This window comes from Ictidomys tridecemlineatus, chromosome 7, assembly GCF_052094955.1.
Source record: "Ictidomys tridecemlineatus isolate mIctTri1 chromosome 7, mIctTri1.hap1, whole genome shotgun sequence".
NCBI classification, from domain to species: Eukaryota; Metazoa; Chordata; class Mammalia; order Rodentia; family Sciuridae; genus Ictidomys; species Ictidomys tridecemlineatus.
In genome coordinates, this window is record NC_135483.1 from 165,635,769 (window position 1) to 165,653,843 (window position 18,075).

Genomic DNA, 18,075 nt, shown 5'->3' on the forward strand with positions numbered 1-18,075 from the left:
CTTCCTTCCTTCCTTCCTTCCTTCCTTCCTTCCTTCCTTCCTTCCTTCCTTCCCTCCCTGTCTCGAAAGCTTCAGGAAGAAAGTGACCAGTGGCTGCCCGAGGGAGGCTGGGGGAACCAGGGAATTAGCACTTGCTCTGTGTAAGGTTATGCAGGAAGCACCACATACACTGTTTTTCTTACTCTCTGTAGCAAAATTATCAAGTAGTCGTTTCCACATGCAAGGACTCTCTCTGTGAGGCAAAAGAAGACATCCCGTTCCTTATCAAGTGAGAAGCAGAAGCAGGATTTAAATCCAGATCTGTCTGATACTCAAAGACCAGGTTCAGGTTCATCCGACCATGTCAAGTTGCTTTCTAGATAGTAAGTGTCCAGATCAATCATTTCCCATCTCTGGGAGGCTGGTCCTGGTAGCTGACCAGCACCCTTAGTTTCTTTCTCAGAGACCGTGGGCTGTGGGTCAATATGTGGGTAGAGGATGGGCCAAGCCAGAGTTATTGACTCTGGCTTCCCATCACCACCATCTCTCCTTCCTTCTGGAAGCAGCCCCTGGGGTCATCCACTTTCTGGCTGTGTGGGATTGGGCCTCTGCAGCCTGATCACTGAACCTGGCCACTGAGAGTTTATGAATATTGAGGTGAGCCTGGAATTTCCAGAGGAGGTTTGGGGAGAAGTGCTGGACACTACTACTGTGATCTGTCCTAGCACCAGTGGATGATTCAGCTATGGAAGTCCAGATTGTTTCCAGAAAGTTCTAGAATGAACCTTGGTCAGAGATCAATAATTTTAGAAAAGTATTAAGAAGCTCTTTTACATCTGAGTGAACAGAATACAATTTCAGTGAACACATACAATTTCAATCTGGGAAAATTAGGAAGAGATAAACAGAGCAGACTGAGAACCATTGGCAGGAAGTCATTTTTTTTCTTCTTGGCCAGAAGGAGTGGTATTATCAGATTCTCTGGGCTGCGAAAGAGGGAAGGCAGCAGAATTCATTTACCATTAAAGTCCACCTCCAAGTCCTCGCTGAGGTATAATTTTGAATGTTTAAAGCTGTCTTTACTGATATATATCCCACATTTTACATAGCATGCTTAATACTTCTCTTGATTAATTTCATGTAATTTAGGTTAATATCATTAACTGTGTTGTTCAAATCTTCACTGCTTTTCTGTCTATCTGAGAAGTGTCTGGGAGAGGCACACAAATGTCTCACAGCAGGATTGTCAATAGTCTATTTCTCACGTTAGTTCTAATCATTATTGCTTTATGTCTGTTTTGTTTACTATTAGTTTAATAGCAGTTATCACACCCTTTTTCCATTCTTATATTTTCACTCCTTTGCTTGAACTGTGCCTGTTAAAAGCACTGTGTTGCTCATTTAAAAAAAAGTCTAGTATCTTCCTTAAAATTATATTTATTTAATTTTAATTGATTTATTTATTGCCATAATTGGGCTTAAATCTACTACATTTCTGGTTGTTTTCTATTTGTAGCATCAATTCACTCTTCTCTACTTTTTCTAGGTGAATTAATGAATGTTTAAAAGTCCAAACAGATTGAACCTCCCTAATCTGAAAATATGAAATGCAAAATGCTGAGAAATCTGACACTTTTTGAGCACTGACATAGATGCCACTAGTGGAAGATTTCACCCCTGACCTCATGTGATGGGCTGCAGCAAAATGAAGATGCACTAAAATGTTGTAGATAATTACCTCCAGGCTACATGCATCTGAGACATGAATGAACTTTGTGTTTAGAGACTTGTTCCTTTCCCCAGGATATCTCACTACAAATATGCAAATATTCCAAAAACCCAAGAATATCCCAAATCTGAAATACCTCTAGTCCCAAGCATGTAGGATGAGGGAAACTCAACATATTATTAACTTGTTATTAAGTTGTTAATTGTGTATTCTGATAATGCATTCTTTTAATGGTTGCATTTCAGTTACACTGTCTAACTGTGTGGCCAACTCCCACATGTCTGTTTAAAACAACTTTACTGAGGCACAACTGATATACAACAAATGGCGCATACTGCAAGTATATAATTTGATAGTACACACATGTATATGCACACACCCTCACACACACACACACACACTCACACACACACACACACCCCTGTGAAACTGTCATCATAGCAAAGATGTTATTCTTACACCCTTTGGAATCCCCTCCTCCTGTCCCCACCCCTATCCTTTTTATGCATTTAGTGATATAAATTTCCCACCAGCCTCTGCTTTGCTAGAATTCCATACATGGTGATATTTTTTTTCTTTATAACTCAATTAAAAATTACTACCTAATTTCCTCTTTGTTTCTTATTGATACCTGGGTTATTTACAAGGGTGTCATTTGGTTTCTGAGTACTTTGGGGGATTTTCTATACATTTTTCTGATTTCCAGGCCACTAAAAAATTCTTGTCCCCATAGATATTCTATTAGCCAGAACCACAGGTAATTTATGTCAGTGGTCATGGCCAGGGTGAATTTCATACCATTTATGATAAATTTCTTAATAATCCCACCAGAGGGCAGCAAATAAACAAAAAATTCTATTTAAAAAGCTCTAGCTCCAGGCAGGTGAAGAAGGAGGGAACTGGAAGAGTGGAGGGGGGCTTAGGGTTAGTCTTTAAAGGAAGGGCAGGGAAAGAAGACTGGGGTGAATATCAAGCGGAAGTGTATACAAAACTGTACTATGATCTAATAGTTCACACACACACACACACACACACACACACACATACACACAATACCTATGGGTAGCTAGCTATAGAATTTTATATTATTATGGTTTTGCATTTCAAATTTGTTTATGATTACTACATAATACTTTAAAAATTGAAAAAAATTAGAAGGATCACATTTTGAGCATGGTCCTTAGGACCATCTGTTGTGGGTAGGAGAAGGGCAGGTTCCCTGAGTCTGATCTAACTGAAATGTCCTGTATTAGGGAAGGCAGATAATTGGGGAGCTGAGGCCCAAGAGGGGTGAGGGAGATGCCTCCTACTTGGTAAGAGGGGCAGAGAAAATGTATATATCCTAGCCAAAAGGCTGCAGGCTTAAATGGCAGTTTTCTTTATTTCAAATTAACAGAGGTCATTTTTAATTATACAGAGATCTGGTACATTTGATTAATAAGTGCAAGTAAATTGGAGAAGAAAGAATACACCTGTGATTAAGGAAACTGAGTTTTAATTACTTGACAACATAAAGGGATTTATGAAGAGAGAAACGCCTGTTTACAAATAGTCCAAATAGTTTCACTAAAAGTAGTGAAGCATGACTTTTTGAACAACTTCCAAACTTTTTTTCACGTTGCCAAGCTACTAAAAATAGCTACTAACCTTCTGTTCTGTAAGGTTTTTCCACCAAAAGGAAATGATTAAATGTAGGAGTAAAGGTGACTAATATAGAAAATAAATAATTCCTGAAGGCTCCCCTAGACTTTTCTTAGAGCACATTCTTCCTTCTGATTAAAATACAAAAGCAAAGTAAAACATACAAGTGAACAAAAGAGCCATGTGGCATTGTTTTCCAAATGAAGAATGCGTTTAGCTGAAGAACAGTGTCAGGTATTTCTACCCCTTCCGGTGTCTTCCATCTTCAGAGCCTTTGACTTTCTTCATTATGATCTTGACCATTTGGGTTCTTTTCAATGTGTGTGATCCTTTTCTCTATTTTTATAACAACATCTAGCAAGTAGCTTAGATGTCAGGCATGTCAGGAGTTAGAGTGGGAAACACCGGAAGATCCATTTTTCAATCTCATCAAACTCTTTTTTTTTTTTAAGAAAGATGACTTACTTCACAAATTGGTGAGTATTCACTTTACTTTTTTTTTTTTTTGTAAAGAGTGAGAGAGAGGGGGAGAGAGAGAGAGAATTTTAATATTTATTTTTTAGTATTTGGCGAACACAACATCTTTGTTTGTATGCGGTGCTGAGGATTGAACCCTGGCCGCACGCATGCCAGGCAAGCGCGCTACTGCTTGAGCCACATCCCCAGCCCCTCATCAAACTCTTGATAGAAACTCTGGGAATGTTGAGGAGCAGCCATTTCTGACAGATTGGGCAAGAAGAACTTAAGAGAATTCTAGGCTGGGCCAGTCGGGGTGGGCTTCTTGGGGGATGTGGACTTTAGAGGGATCAAAGGGGAGGGAGAATTCCAAGCTGGGCAAAACAGGGACAAAGAAGAAAAGGGTAAGAGAACAGCATGATAGCATCAGAGACCTAAAGATGAACTGAAATTGAAATGACCCAGCAGAGACCCCTGAGAAAGCTTAGGGTCTTTGGGGACAAGTGAAGAAATATGCCCTGAATATGTGGGCTGTCACTCACATTTTCTAAAGGTTATTTTTTTTTAAATTATTTCATTTGTTTACTTTTTATGTGGTGCTGAGGATTGAACCCAGTGCCTCATGCGCATTAGGCAAGTACTGTACCACTGAGCTACTGCCCCAGCCCCTAAAGGTTATTTATGAGATAATTTTGGAAAATACCCCAGCACAGGAGATGCTAAAGCATTTATTCTCTACTCTTCTGAAATGCATTTCTCCTCAACTGTTAAGCATCTTCATCGAATTTTGATACCGGTCTTGGAAATCAGGATTGGGTCCTTCTTCTCAAGTGTTGAGAATTAAACACTGAGACAAGCAGAGAAAGCAGCTTTTATTTAAGAAAGAGAACAGAAATAACAGGCCCAGAGCTAAGTGCACATGGGAGAGCATGTGTCTTACCCTTTTATAGATTGCAGACTTTCTCTCCCCTTCCCCACCTCCTCCATCTACCCTGGTAGGTGGTGAAAGGCAGGAAAGAGCAGCCCCAGGGGTAACTGCCTGTGTGGGAATGGTTGAGTAGTGGAGAGGGAAAGTGTGGTGTTAGCAACCCACTTCTTTTTCTTTGATAATTGACCCAATATTATCTATGCTGACTACCCTCAATTTCTGTTTCCTGACTTGATTTTTACTTTTTGGTTAATAACACACCTTTTTAGGAGTTATATAGATACTTACTAGCTTCCTTTTTCTAATATGATTTATCCTCAGTTCCCCTGTATTTTGGATGGGTTGTGCTTTGCGTTCATTAGGTTTTTCTTGGTGGTCACATCTTTTAGTTTCCTTCCCTTCTGAAGGCTTGATAATTTTCACCCTTTTCAAGCAAGAACGTCGGCCCTGTTGGTGCAGCCCTCGAGGTGGAAATCTTTACCCCAATCTTGTGGTAATTTGCTCTTGGGAAGCTGGTACTGCAGCAGTTTTGGGAGTCTTCTGATCCTACCTCTGGTGGCTTCTAATGCAATCTGAAAGTGTTTTCATTGATAAATGAAATCAAGTGCTTTGCCCGTTTTTTCCCAGTGCATCTTGGGGATTTACGATCTAGTTACCTATTCATTGCCCCCCTTACCCTCACTGACAGGTGAGTCTCTCAATAAATGATCTCAAATTAGCTCATAGATATTCCTGAAGAATTTCCTGTTACTAAAAACAGGCCCATTCTTAGCATGGAGTGGGATGGGGCTAGACCCAAGTGAGATTTGAGCCATAAACACTCTTTTCCCTTGGGGCTCATTGTAAATGTAAAGTAAACAGGAGAGGGGAAAGCCAGAAAGAACCTGGAGCTCCTGCTGCTCTGGGAGAAGCTTCGGTTTAAACACTGCAGCAGGAGCTTTCCCACAGCTGCCAGCTCTTTCAGAAATCCTCCAATTGAAGGGGCTCCAAACAGCTCTGCAGGTGATGGATGTAGGATTGAGAAGGAGCTTGAAGAGCAAGGAGGAACTGTTTGTGAAGAAAATAGGTAGTCTTTTTGCATTCAAAGTGAAAGATGGTTCTGGGGTAGAGAAGTCACCAGGTAGTAGACTGAAGGGTCAGGGTGTTTTCCGAGCTCAGTGGAGGGCTGGTTGCCTGTCACAATGGCAGACTTGATGTACTGACATCTATGACTGGCAAAATGAACCTCAGTCAGCCTTCCTTCAAGGTAAATTGAAAATTGTGGCAACATTGTGGCTATACAGTTATATAGTATTCAGCCATATGTGTGTGTTGTGTGTGTGTGTGTGTTTATATATTTCCAATTGACCTAATAGAACTTTACAGAACATTCTATATAACAGCATCAGAACGCACATTCTTCTCAAGTGCACACAGAACATTCTCTTGGATAGACTGCCATGTTAAGTTACAAAATAATCCTTAACAAATTTAAGGCATTGAATTCATCCAAGTATCTTTTCTGGCTACAGGGGTTACGAACTAGAAATCAACAACAGAAAGAAAACTAGGAAGTTCACCAATATGTGGAAACTAAAGTACACACTCTGAGGCTTGGGGTTGTGACTCAGTGGTAGAATGCTTGCCTGGCATGCATGAGGCACTGGGTTTGATCCTCAGCACCACAAAAAATTAAATAAAACTAAAACAAAAGTGTTGTGTCCATCTACAACTAAAAAAAAAAAAATTAAAGTATACATTCTGGAGCAACCTTAGATAAAAGAGGAAGTTAGAAAATACCTTGAGACAAATGAAAATGAAAACACAACATGCCCAAATCTATGGAATGCAGTAACAGTAGTACTAAGAGACAGGTTTATGATAAAACTACATTCACAATGTTAGGGGACAGATAGATGAGGATGGTGGTGATACCTCCAGTTATCGGTGACGAGCTCTGCTCCCTCACTTGTAGAGAAACATGCCAAGGCAAACATATAAAGCAGGGTTTATTTAAAAAGAGGTAACATAGACTTCTCCCAGGAGGGAGAAGGGGGCATAGCTGGTATCCCAAGAAGTGAGGTGTTCTTCCTTTTTATATATCTTAGGCTTCCTTTGGTCTCCTGTCCTCTTCCCCTTATCTTTCTCCTTCTTGCATATGTGACTAGGCCCAGGAATGCTTGGTGGGATGGCCAAAACATGGGAAACAGGTGGGCTGAAGGGGGTAGGGCAGGCTGGAGCAGCCCAGGACACATTAATTAACAAACTTTATAGCTCCCTCTATGTAGGGGCAATTCCTGGGACAGGTTACTTTAGCAACAGGTTGGAGCAGGGGCAGTTTCTTGATAAAGGTGGAAGAAGGGCTCTGAAGGAATCTCCAACTTTCTGGACTCAAATTGGCCTCCTTGATCCGACCTGACTCAATTTACGTATCAATACTGACTGCCTGTCTAATTCTGGCTTCAGTGGGAACACTAGGTTTAGAGAATAATTCTATCAAAAGGGCCCACTGTGCTGACCTTCACATGCTTTATTTGCCAAAATCCAATTTGCCTGCAGTCCTGCCTGGCCTAAGTGGACAGGATATGTCGTATTCCTCAGCACACTACCTGTAATCTGCAAGGAAATGCAGACAGGAAATAACATTGATATATCAAGAGGAACCCAACTTACTCTGAAGGAAGAGACTTTTGTGACCCTTTTCACAGACCAGATTCAGAAAGATAAGGCTAATTCCTTGTAATCATAAAACCTGTAAAAATGAGTAGGAATCCAATTAGAACTGCTCAACATGGGCCAAGGGAACCTAGAATTGTCATGGCAATCGGTACTTGAAAGTCTGATATCACCCTGCTGTAAGTCAAAAGTCAAGAGGTGGACCTGACCAGGACTCTCTGGAATCTTCTCTGGGATCCCCAAGAAAATTTCAGTGCAAGAAAAGCACATTGTCCCTCTCTTCTCTGAGAGGACCCACTCTTTACCCCTTTCCCCTTTCCCTTTTCCTATGCCTTCAATAAAACTCATGCCTGCTACTCTGAGCGACATGTCTGAAATATGTCTGACTTGATCTCAAGAATCAGGGTTTGAAGCAGGTCTTTGCATTGCCTCAGTTTCTCAGAAGGCCCCAGCTCTGTAACAACAGAAGTTGAAAGAGCTCAAATAAACAACCTAACTTTAAAACCCAAAGTGAAAAGAAAAGGAAGGGGGAGGGGAGGGGAGGTAGAAGAAAAAAAAACAAGAACTAAGCCCAAAGTTAGTAAAGGAAGGAAATAACAAAAATTACAGTAGAAACAAATGAACTAGGGAATAGAAAAACAAAAGGAAAAAAAAAGAAAACTAAGAGTTGTTTTTCAAAAAGAGAAAACTGACACTTTTATCTAGAATAAGGGGCTGGAGATATAGATCAGTTGGTAGAGTGCTTGCCTTGCATGCACAAGACCCTGGGTTCAATCCCCAACACACACACACACACACACACACACACACACACACACACACAAAGATGACACAGAAATAAAAAGGATCACAAGAGTATTGTTACCAAAAGCTTGATCCTTGTCCTCGATGCCGATCTATTAATAATAAGAACACAGTTTTGAGAAAGAGGAAAAGAAGATTTATTGTTTTGCTAGCAAAGGAGAAACACAGGGGACTCCTGTCCCAGAGGCTATGATTCTACCCATCAGGAAAAACAGGGGACTTTTAAAGAAGCTATTCAAAGGCTACATTCCAGGTGTGCCCTGACACAGGGTGTCCTGTTGGTGTGTTGAAAATCACTCCTTAATTTGATAGTCACTTCCTAGTTCTTCTAATGACATTCTTTTCCTGTGGAGAACAGATAACTTAAGGAAATCTTGTTCCCTGCCCTTAGGTCAGGGAGGAGACAGGGAGAAGAGGAAAATAAGCAGCAAGGCATATATATGTTCAACAGGTGAAGTGGACCACTCTTCTATTTTCTCACTGTCAATTTCTACATTTCATTTCTATGGAAAACTGGGTGATGATATCTCCAACATGCCTCCTTCTGAGAGAGGGCAAAGTTGGGGGGAATTGACCCAAAGTCCTTGTTTTCTGTCATGTGGGGCATAGACAACTAAGAGTATTCAACATCAGGGTAGTCCAGAGGTTCATGGTGGAAGTTGGCAAGTGTGTGGACAAGGTATACATAGGGCAGGGATCATGCTACAACAACAACGAAGAAGACAGCAAAGCATTACTTTTTTTTTTGTAAACAATTAATACAAAAGCAATTAGAATTTCAGCCAGTCTCTGAGACACAGGACACACTTGCGTCCAGCAGATGCACACTCACTCAGACCACAGTGATTAGGTCAGGAACCAAGGCAGGCTTCTCCTGGAGTAAACCTGACAGCTGGCTGAGAAGGTGGTCCTAGGGAAAAGTTGCAGCTCTCATCAGGGTCAAGATGTGGCTGTAGAGTTTAAGAGTGGTGATGAAGATGCAGAAGAGGTTCAGGCAGATGAGAAGATTTGGGATGTCAGTCCAGGTGATAGACCCAACCTGATCTTTTATTAAAATTGGGAGCCATCTTGCCACAAAGCCATGAAAAGATAATTTCGGCTTTACTATAAATTACTGCAAATTCTGAACCTGATTGGAATGTCTGCCTGTGCCTTGAACTCACCCATACCTGGCTCTCTGACCAGATAGCAGCCCTCTCTGAAACTTTAGTGACGCCTCACAAATCTTGGCCTTCCCTGGCCAGATAACAACCCTCTCTGAGGCTCTAATGACCTCCATAAATTCTGATGTCGGGGCCAGCAAAAATGTAAACTACCATTAGTGTTATGCTCGTCAGAATTCTGTAATCTGTAACCCCCCTTTATGTAACTTTCTGGGCTATAAAGCTGGGCTCCAGGAAAGCTGCTGCTGCTGTCTTGTTCCCGCGGATTTGGGTGGGAGAGGCAGCATGGCTGCTTTAATTTGATTTTTAATTGGAGTCAGTGGTCTTTTCTTGCGTCCTGGTCTAACATTTTGGAGGCCCCAGCAAGATGACCCTGCCAGACCAGACCACAAGACGAGACTGCTGGAAATTCTAAAGCCGGCCTTCGCTCCAGGGCTCCAGGATGGAGAGCCACTCTAGGGGGTGCGCACCTTGAGATGTTCCAAGGCCTCGGAGTGAGCCTCAGTCCCTGGAGAACTGCAGAGAACTGCCACACTAAAACTATCAGCAAGCACCTGGTGGAGGAGGCCTCCATAGGTAAGTGGTGCCTTTATAACATCTGGTATCCGGTTAAGGGAGATCTCTTCTGATGACAGAGAGGTGGCCTGGCGAGGCTCACATATACTCCTGTCCGGGACAGTAATGAGAAATCATTCTGTTCTCTGTTCTGTTCTGTAGGGAATTCCTCTGGAAGGGTAGAGAGGTGCCGACGGGCACGCACGCACTCCTACCCCGGAGCTTTAGCAAGACATTGCATTGCTCCTCTGTTTTTCTGTTTTGGCGCCGGGTTTCTGTTTTCTTGTGTTTTGTTCTGTGTTCTATATGTTTTTTGTTTGTTTGCTTTTGTGCCTTTTGTTGTGTGACTTCTGTGGTAAAAACTTAAAGATATTGGACGTGAAAATGGGTAATAAAGCAAGTAAGCCTGACACCCCTTTGGACTGTGTTTTAAGGAACTGCGATGAACTTTACCCTGCTTTGTTAAGCAGGATGAGAGAAGCCCCTAGCTGGCTGCTGGAGCACACCCACTGCAGAGGGCAATGCCTGCTGGGGATCTAAGAACTGAGTATCTCCCAGGTTAACAAGTGAAACTCCTTTAAAGCCCCCTGTCCCTCCAGATCAAGAGAGTCACAACCTTTGGGCAGAGTCCCCTGTGTTTCTCCTTTGTTAGCAAAGCAATAAACCTCCCTTTTTCTTTTTCTCAAAACCCTGTCCTCATTATTAAATTGGCATTAATTGTCTTCAAGGTCAGGAACCCAACTTTCAGTTACAAATTTTGATACCCCCCCCCCCCCGAACTCTTTGAGAGCTGACCACTGAAATGTTAGGAGATGGAGCATGCCTGAGGTGGAACGGAACCAGAGGAGCTAATCCTGTAAGTAAAAGGAGGGACTGAGGGACTCCCAGCAGCTGCTGAAGCCCTGTTGCTTCGGGGAATTCCCTCCTTCCTTCCCTGCACTGTAAGGATTATGCCACCTCTGTCTTCTTAAAAAAAAAGAGAAAAAGAAAAAGGGGACACTAAATGCAGTAAAGTCGCCACAGAGACCCTTGATTTTACATTTCAGGTTGCCCCTCTGTGAAAACATCTGGTCCCCTTGTAGGGACATCTATGGTGCCACTGGTGTAGGAGATTTTTCTCTTATCTGCTCTGTTTTAAAGGTTTCTGTCTGTTAGCAATAGTCTGGAGCTCCTTCCTATCTGTCCTGTGTTTTTTGTTTCTGGCCCTTTAAGACATGTACAATAGTGTGTTGATATTATAAATTGTTTCTTGGGAATGATCTTGGCTGAATGTGTGTCTAAAAGATGATGTTTTATTGAATGGGTTTTTGAAGCATTGCACAATCTTGCAGTTAAAAGTTGGGTTTAGGTAATTATTTAGTTTATGATTTCAGATAATTCATGCCAGAGGACTTAAATACTTAGGATGGAAAACTAAAGAACTCTACTTCCAAGTTGGCAAGTAACTTTCCAATCATTCAGTTTTTTTTCACCAATTTTGAATTGGGTAGCCTGGGAAAATGTGACTGTGTGTACCAGTGCATCAATTTGGACAAGGATAGATAGTAAATCATAGTATGGTATCTGTTGACAAAACAAGTTGTAAAGATATAAAATTTTGTGAATTGTATCTTAAACTTGTATCATAATTTTCAACATCCGAACCTGAAAATTTATGACTTATGGTTAAAATGCCCTAGGCCTGAGGTGTCTGCTCAGAATAGCAGTTTTTCCCTGCTCCTTCCAGACCTCAGCCAGGACTTATGTTGAAATGCAAATGAAAGAAACCTGCAAGTTCAGTAGGATAGTGATCTGAGGCCTAAGGAAAAAAAAGTAAATTGTATGCTATTTACTAATTACTGGCCAGTCATTTTTTCTAGGACTCTTTGTGGGGAGCCATTCTTACACTTGACTGGGCAACTCCCAGTTTGGGTGTGAGGCGCTCTGGCTAAACTGTGTCGGAGCTTTCCCGACCCTCTCCTGGTGCGAGAGCCTGTCCATGTGGGGGTGTGACTGACCACTGACCCCGGGGGCCAATCACTGACCCTGACCTTGGAGTGCTGCCCCCATCAACCTTCATTGGATGGAATTCTCCCCTGAATTTCTTGTTCCCCAATAAAAGGCCACTCCCTTGCGTGCTCTCTCTCTCTCTCCTGCTAGCCCTGAGAAATCCTTGCTGGTTCGAGGTGGGAACTAGAGGGAGAGCCGTCTCGGACCTGGTCATAGAAAAAGGTAACTGAGTCTGTTTATTTTGATCTCACTAGTTAACTTTTATGCCAAGAACCTCTTTAATGAAACCAGTGCGCTGGTCGCATGGTGGAAACTCTTGGTTTTTTTCTTAGATTCTGTTTTTTTTTTTTTTTGAGCTCATGATTTTGATCCTATAGACCTAGGTTAAATGTTTTTCTGATCAGTTCTATCTTTGACCAACTGTGGAGTTTTTGAAACATTGCAATGGAGATTTCACCTGCAAAAAGCTACAAGGCCTTTACTATTGTTATGTGTGCACACTTGTGTTACGTGTTATATGTCTATATATACACATGTCCGTATATATATATGATATACAAATTAACATATATAAGGAGCACTCATAAAAACAAATTTAAAAAATGGATCCAAAGATCTTTAATTCATGTGATTTAAATGGTTCAATTTAAATTGGATAAACAGATAAAAATAAATGTCTAAATTTAAGCTTACAAGTTTTTCTAGGTGTTCAAAAAAACTAATAAAATATTAATATCTATAAAATGTCTAATATGTCTTGGTTCTAGGACTTTTCTTTCAACGAGAAAAAAATGGTTAACACTGTTCAATACATTTGTCTAATATTTTGATAAATAAGTAAAATAAATTTGATATGGGATTACTCATTCATGAGTACTTTTGTTAGATATCTGATTGATTTACTAAGGTCTGTATTGTTTTTACAATCAGTCATGTGTTAAAAAGACAAGAATTTCTTAAAACATAAGTTTACTCATAACATTGTGTTTATTAAGTTTTATTTTTTTCTAGAGCAAGCAATCATAAAAATTAAACAACTGGTTAAATAAGAACTGTTATTTTAGAGCATTGTACTGTCATTTCTTTAAAAGCTAAACTTGGTTAATATAAAAACATCGATGTAATTGTGATGCTATTAATGTGCTCATATCTTCCGGGTATACAAGTCTATAAGAGCATTAAAGAGCATTATATCAAGCTGGTGTTCTAAAGTTGTTTGGTAAAAAAAAATATATTGGGGATTTATTTACATGTTATCAATAAGATATGTAAACTTTTATGTTACTTTTTACATTGAGGAACAATTTAAATGTATTTTTAAGTTAATGAGAGCCTGATCTATGTAAAGGTTAAAAACTTTCAGCCTTTCTTTAATTCATGTTTTAAATGTGATATCATATGGTGTTAGCTAATGTTCATGTGACCTCAAACAATTTATGTAAACTTTGTAAAATGATATTTAAAAAGCAAAGATCAGCTTTAGAACTAGAACACTTAAAAGATTTATAAAGAGCCCTGCCTTACCTGAGATAAGGCTCTGTGTCCCATCTTACTACATGTGAGAATGACTACAAAAGCAGTAGGCCAGATTTTAGTTTATTTAAAGTTAGGTTCAAAAGTTTTTTTTTCTGTCAAGATTACTAGGATCTCAAACAGGGGATGTAATGTATAACTCAACCAAAATTCAGGGTAGCTATTACACGAACTAAATGTTTTTACTCTTATTAATTTTATTTTGTAATTTCCTTATAAGTGATCTAAAGATTCCCTGTTAGTGTTTTACAGAAGTGCTGCTTTAAGAACACAACATGGGTTAATTTAAGATAATAAGCCATCACCTACAAGACAGATAGGAAAATACAGATCCCAATTAATAAAAAAGATAAATAATTATAAAGCTATAGACATTAAAGCCCAGTACTCTTAATATAAGGCGGTTAAAATTTATTTGCTGGATGTTTAAGATTAAGATTTAAAATTAAAATTAAATGAAAAGAGCCAAGAAAACCAATATTTGGCTCTTGCCCTCTGAGTCAGTCTGAATCCAGGGAACAGGGGACTTCTCTAAAGAGCTTTGCAACTCTGGGCCACATAACCTCCTGATCAGGGAGATTAATGAGACCACTGGAGAACAGAAAGCCAATCAGTGCATTTGCTATGAAGAGGAGGGTCATCAGAGAAGGGAGACATCCCTGATGCTTCCAAGGGAAGCCACATGGTCAAGCAAGACCTGGACCCATCCTAGTGCAAATGGCACTAGCAGAACTGAGAAGCTGCTCTCAAGTTTCCCCAGGAATAACTCCCATAAAAACTCAACTGACTGTTAAAAATAGATAGAAACAAAAGTCAGTTTGACTGCTTCATCTTAAACACTTAGCAAAGACAGTTAAAACCAAAACATAGCCATTCCTGAGCATTTAAAATAATAATGATGATGATGATGATAATAATAATAATAATAATATTTTAAGGTCTACACTTTATGTTAGCCTCCCCAAATAAGTAAGACTGGAGGCTACAAAGAAGAATTCTCAGAAATGCCTAATAACTATAAAAAGAGACTATCAAGAGGAGCTGCCAGAGACAGAGTTTTTAGTTTAAGGCCTACAGATATTCCTAAACTACACAGGTAGGCTTGGTGTTTGCTAGAATGATTATCCAGCCCTGAGTAACAGAATTAAAGGTTTCTCTATTAGACACAGAGGTCATACTAGTAAAAGGATTTTACATGATCAGATGATATTATTAAACTGTATCTTATGGAAAAGGACATCTATAACACTAAAAGTTTAATGTTGTGTTTACATTCCTGATAACTTTAAAATTGTTAAAGATTTACATTTCTATATAAAGGCCTTGTCCACTCTGGCCTTATTATGGAGACAGCTTCTCCTGGTAAATATATATATACTAACTTCTCAGCCATCACACCTCCTGGTGAGGAAACTTCTATACAGTGACATGTTCTAGCTGCTGCAACATTTATTCAGTACTCATAGTTTTCGTTTCTCTCATAGAAGCACCCATCCCCAGATGACTTCACAACCTGTTCTTCCCCAACCAGACTCCAAACCGAACTGACTTCTAAAAGGAAACTCGTGTCCCTCACACCATGCCCCCTCACATCACCCGCTCTCAACTCAGAAGAAGCCAAAACGAGCAAAGCCCCTCTTCTTACAACAATGGAGCCAAAAATAGACTGTCAATATAAGTAATTAATTAAGTCAGATCAAATCAGGAATACCGGTTTTGGGTGAGTTAAAAAAAAAAAAAAGGTGGAGATTGTTACCTGAGGGATTAAAATTCCCTCAGTGCTCTTCCCCTACCCTATCAAAGACTTGAAAGGGACACATAAGAAAAGGGGGGAATGATAGACCCAACCTGATCTTTTCTTAAATTTGGGAGCCATCTCACCACAAAGCCATGAAAAGATAATTTCGGCTTTACTATAAATTACTGCAAATTCTGAACCTGCTTGGAATGCCTGCCCGTGCCTTGAACTCACCCATGCCTGGCTCTCTGACCAGATAGCAGCCCTCTCTGAAACTTTAGTGATGCCTCACAAATCTTGGCCTTCCCTGGCCAGATAACAACCCTCTCTGAGGCTCTAATGACCTCCATAAATTCTGATATCGGGGCCAGCAAAAATGTAAACTACCATTAGTGTTATGCTCGTCAGAGTTCTGTAATCTGCAACCCCCCTTTGTGTAACTTTCTGGGCTATAAAGCTGGGCTGCAGGAAAGCTGCTGCTGCTGTCTTGTTCCTGAGGTTTTGGGTGGGAGAGGCAGCCTGGCCAGTCGAAATAATAAGCTTGCTTTAATTTGATTTTAATTGGAGTCAGTGGTCTTTTCTTGCGTCCTGGTCTACCACAGGTCCTCATTAGGCTCTCCAGCTTGTGTGCATCAGTATTGGCTGGCTGAATGTCTGTTCATTTGCTCTATTATTTATACTAAATTTAGGGGGTTTTGACCCTGCTTTCAATTCTTATCAGCTGCTACTGGATTTCTCAGGGACATCATTTACCCTGGGGTTAAAACACCTGGTCTTATGGTCCCCACCCTGATCTTTTTGCCTTTCCTTGTTATCAGGCGAGGACAATCTGCCAGAACTGTCACTCTTAATTCACCAGGGTGGGGAGAAGCGACTTGTTTATGCCTGAGGGCCACAGGGGAGGGCTCTGTTAGGTGTGCCTGGTGAGACTGCAGGTTTCTACAATGAAGTTGCTTAGGCTCAGGCCTCAGGCCATCTTCACACTGGGGTCCATGGTGTATTCTGGGTTCAGGTGCCTTTCTCTTTGTCAGATCTCTCACAGATAGAAAAGTCCTATACTTCAATTCCCATCACATATATGCCCATATGATCTTATCTAACATCCTCCTGCCCAGGGAACTTAGGCAAGTTTGGGAGCTAGCTAGAAATCATGCTGATGCGGTACATCAGACCTCCCCTGCCCATCCAGTTAGCTCTAAAGTGGTCCCTAATCAGGACATCAAATGGGATTATAATTTGCCTGGTGGAGTAATTACTAGAAAAGCTCCAGGAAGTCATCCAAGATAAAAATGAAAACCCTTCAGCATTTTTAGATCACCTGACCAAGGCTTTATTTTAATTTATCTATTTTTTAAAATATTTATTTTTTAATTGCAGGTGGACACAATATCTTTATTTTATTTATTTATTTTTATGTGGTGCTGAGGATCGAACCCAGGGCCTCACACATACTAGGCAAGTACTCTACTGCTGAGCCACAACCCCAGCCCTGATGAAGGCTTTATTACAAATATTAATTTAGACCCTGAGACTCTAGACGGGAGACAACTACTGATGACCTATGTTTTCTTCCAGAGTGTCCCTAATATTAGGGTCAAACTAAGGCACTTTGAGAAGGGGCCCCTTACTCCCCAAGCTGAGGTTCTGGGCCTTTAAGGTGTATAATGGGAAAGATGAGAAGGCCCGGAAGCAGAAATATAAGATGCTCACTCAAGTCGTCTTTCCAGCCTCAGCATCTGTCCCTGGTTCCACTGGCCTGTGGAAGGGTCTCTCAGGACTACCTGGACTCTGTTTTAAGTATGGTCAAGTGGGTCACTGGGCTCATACATGTCCCAAGACTTGCAAGCCTCCAGGCCCTTATCCTAAATGCCATTAGGAGGGACACTGGGCCATTGACTGTCCCTGAGCCCTTAGTGGCCCCCAGCCATCCGGCCCTTCTGGTTCTGATAAGCCCAATCTAATTCCATTTTAAGATTGGGAGCCATCTCATCACAAAGTCATGAAAAGTTAATTTGTGTTTTACTATAAATTACTGCAATTTCTAAACTTGTTTGAAATTCCTGCCCGTGCCTTGAACTCACCCTTGCCTGGCTCCCCCTGACCGCATAACAACCTTCTCTAAAACCTTAGTGAAGTCTCATAAATCCTGACGCCCCCTGACCAGATAACAACCCTCTCTGAAACCTCAGTGGTGCCTCATAAATTCTGATGTTGGGATCTGAATTTACTCCCTACTTTGAGATATCATGCCATGTAGATCTTTAACCTACCATCTGCCTTTGTATTATGCCTGTCAAAATCCTGTTATCTGTAAGTCCTGAAGACACCCCTCTCTGTAACTTTTTGTACTATAAAATTATGCTCCTGGAAAGCTGGGGGACTGATCTCTAGACCTGGGATTTCAGGTGAGACAGTCACTGGCCAGCCTTTGTGTACACAAATACAAGCTTGTTTTAATTTGATTTAAAATTGGAGTCGGTGGTCTTTTCTTTGCGTCGAGGTTCAACAGTTCCCCTTAGGGAACTCTTAGGACTGGTTATAGAGGACTGATGAGGTCCAGGTCCCCATCACCGGACCACTACCATCACTCCATGGGACCCCAGGGTAACTCTGCGTATTTCAGGTCGAACTGTCTCCTTCCTTCTAGACACCAGGGCTACATATTCAGTCCTCAAGGAGTTCCGGGGGCCTACTACTCATTCTATGAAACCTTACCAGCCTTTACAAATGTCTAGCCTTGCTTGTACCTTTGGCTCTCTAGTTTTCATCCACTCCTTTTTGGTCATTCCACAGTGCCCTGTTCCCTTTATGAGAAAGGACATCCCCACAAAGTTGGGAGCCACGCTTTCCTTCTGCCCTCATATATGCTTCCATCTAGACTCACCTGCCGCTCCCCTGATCCTCA

At 41.0% G+C, this 18,075-nt stretch overlaps 1 long non-coding RNA gene across 1 annotated transcript; it reads left to right on the forward strand.

Annotated features, from left to right (window-relative positions):
* Positions 1–1,501: 1,501 nt before the first annotated feature.
* LOC144365601 (uncharacterized) lies at positions 1,502–17,639 on the forward strand. Its single transcript, XR_013424244.1, has 2 exons — positions 1,502–12,121; positions 14,917–17,639. It is a non-coding gene; the product is annotated as an uncharacterized LOC144365601 (long non-coding RNA).
* Positions 17,640–18,075: the final 436 nt, after the last annotated feature.